The sequence below is a fragment of the Sinocyclocheilus anshuiensis genome, unplaced genomic scaffold, assembly GCF_001515605.1.
Source record: "Sinocyclocheilus anshuiensis isolate Anshui unplaced genomic scaffold, SAMN03320099.WGS_v1.1 scaffold2129, whole genome shotgun sequence".
NCBI classification, from domain to species: Eukaryota; Metazoa; Chordata; class Actinopteri; order Cypriniformes; family Cyprinidae; genus Sinocyclocheilus; species Sinocyclocheilus anshuiensis.
Genome location: NW_015552540.1, coordinates 866,647 through 869,770, shown reverse-complemented (window position 1 = coordinate 869,770; position 3,124 = coordinate 866,647). Strand labels below are relative to the sequence as shown.

Here is a 3,124-nt window from a genome sequence, read left to right as displayed (position 1 = left end):
GTGTGTGTGTAAATCTACCAATGTACTTTGGGTGATAAAGTGTTAAGTTCAGTTTTAACTGCTCTGTTTGTTCTCATGCCTAATGTAATATATTATGGCTAATGTGGCCCCTACCCCAAATTAGTTCCCCACCCCTGATGAAGAGCAAATGCATTTACAATACACTTACAACAGAAATTAATCAACTCCTACTGCACCAATATTATCTGAAGAAATACATAGGTATATTGTGTTGTTAGTAATGTACTCATGTTCTTGCAGTTCTGTATTGGTGGAGGTGGACACTTTCCTGAATCAGCTAGAATTGTTTCATTATGTAATTGGCATGATACAATTTTACCTGACTAATAATAAATTGTTATATTTGATTTATTCTGAACTTTTCTTTAATTATGACCAGTAAATCATAGGAGGCTAATGCTACCGTAAATCTGTGTCCAGGATAGTACAAACTGAAGGTGCATGAATGAAATGAGCAGTAGGCACTTCATCTGAAGACCTTTTGATTTCTGTCTATCACTGATTTAGCAAGATGTATGGAAGTGGCTAAATTAAGTACACTTTTTGTAAGAGTGAGCAGTAGGCAACCGACAAAAAGGTATTAGCTAACTTATTACACCCTCTGACTAACATCAGACTGGCTAGTTTGCGTCCGTGAGTTTACCGCAAACCCGGGGCGCGTATCTCTGAGCGGCATTGGGTCCCTGATGAACGAATAATTGAAAGTATGGGATTTACAGAATACTCAAATATCTAAATTAATAAACAATCGATATCTGTGATCAGCTTTTGATTAGAAATATTGCCTAAATTTAATGATCACGTGAAATTGGAGTCAGATTGAAAACGGAGCTAGACAAAATTGAAACTAAGTCCTGATAAATTCAGAAGCGCAAGTAAAAGACCGAATACGCATTAAACCTTCGACCAGGCCGCTGGATTCCGCTTTTTGGGCTGGCGGGTGGGTCCTTACAACAGTGTGGGGACTTTACAAGTTTCGACTGGAATGGCTATGGTACTAATACAGAATGGAGTGCTTCCAGAGAGATAACTGAAGCAGCTGTGCTTCTCTTTTATCGCTGACATTCTGATCATTCTAAAGAGATATACCACACTGATTAACACCTGAACATTACAAACACGATGAGGAATTTATTTACAACATAAATTCTTTATAATGGTCTATAATAAGTGCAGTTTGTCCTGTGGGAATTTCAGATAAGCATGCTCCGGTGTTTTTAAGTGCTGAAAAAATAATTCACAGGTTAGCCATTTAATGAGCAGCTTCTGCTATTTTCTACTCCATATCCAGTACTGTATACATTAAAACTGTATACATTCTTTTTTATAACTGTCCAAAAGTGGAAGCAAATATATAACATTTTAATAAATTCAGTGGATTGCCACCTATTAAAACATTAATTATCCATTGTCATTTATAAACACTGTAATCCTTTTTCCAGTTTTCCAAGAAGAAAACATAACTATTTTATAGTCACAGCCCTTTGGGGTTTCTCTTGGACCAATATCTACAGAGTAAGGCACTAGGTTTAGCCAATTATCAAATTTAATCACTGCACATCCATACACAATGTGGGAAAAAACGTTCTCCTCACAGGCTTTGCTTTTGAATGTATCTTCCAAAAGTCTTTCTGTTGAATGTGTCTCTCAGAAAAATGGTCTTTCAGTGTGTGTGCTAGTGTATAGGACACATGAGGAGTGAGAAGAGCATAAATCCTACACTCAAAAAAAAAGTACAAACTGTTCTGTGCTCTAATTGAGGGGAGGCTGGGGGATATTTTCATTTTAGTAAAGCTAACAAAGACAACCCTGATTCAGTTCACGCAGTTAGCATACGGTAAATGTTGTGAATTAATTATTACAATAACTCATGTGACTAAAGTCTGTTTTCGGTTAGTTGTCATGTCAATGTAAACACCCCTAAAGACCACTAAGCGCATTACATCATTTGCTTGGTGCAGCTAACATTAAAATGAGGGGAATAAACCTCTAATTGGTGTCAGGAAGAGAAAGCTTCTTGGGTTGCTGACTTTGTTGAAGGGTAATTTTTTTTCTCCCTGTCTTTCTACTATATTTATCTGCTCCATGTAGGGGCTTTTGTGTTCTTTGTGTGGCACTACCAAATGAAAGGAAATGTTAACCACCATTAGATGTATCCGACTACGCCACCCTGGTGGGAGGCCAGGGAAATAACTCCCAATAAAAGGGCACACAGGTAAGTTTCACCAATTGAAGGCGAGAAAATAAGGGAGACGTGAGTATCAATACAAGAAATACACTTTATTATAAAATCACCGGCATCAAGTAAAATTCTCTCACGAAACACACCCACAATGGTAGAAATAGTTCCCCGGGCCAGGAGTAATGAGAACAAGGCAGGCCGGCTGCAACTCAGGAGGTCGTCCAAAACCCACCTCAGTTCACACCACGCACACCCACACTAGGTAAATTGTATCAAAGCACAAACACAGCACACAGTACGTAGTACGGTGGCCGAGAAGTGCAAAGCAAAGTTCACGGGAGAGATTGGCTTTATTAAAGTCCCCGAGAATGATTAAAACAGAGTCCGGGTGTTGTTGTTCTGTGTCTGTGATCTGATCAGCGAGTGTCTGTAAAGCGGAGCTCACGTGCGCTTGCGGAGGAATGTAGACAGTGACGAGAATGAATGAGCAAAACTCCCGCGGCGAATAGAACGGTTTGCAGTTAATGAAGAGCACTTCTAGATCTGAACAGCACATCTTCTTTAACACAGTTACATCTGTACACCACCTCTCATTGATGTAAAAGCAGGTCCCGCCGCAGCGCCATTTCCCCGTTGATTCTGCGTTGCGATCTGCTCTGAACAGCTGAAAGCCCGGGAGACTCAACACGCTGTCCGGAATGGCGTCTTTCAGCCAGGTTTCCGTGAAACCCAGAGCAGCAGAGTTTGAAAAATCCTTATTTATCTGGGAGAGCAGGAGTTCGTCCGTTTTGTTGGGTAGAGAGCGGAGGTTCGCCAGATGGATGCTAGGCAACGGCGTCCTGAATCCGCACTGTCGGAGCTTCACGAGCTCACCGGCTCGCTTCCCCCGACTACAATGTCCAGCAAAACATCAGAATAATC

General features: G+C 40.7%; 1 protein-coding gene across 1 annotated transcript in view; it reads left to right on the top strand.

The window, feature by feature from the left end:
* LOC107663982 (intelectin) overlaps positions 1-3,124 on the top strand; it is a 25,240-nt gene that overhangs the window by 1,512 nt on the left and 20,604 nt on the right. The window lies entirely within an intron of this gene.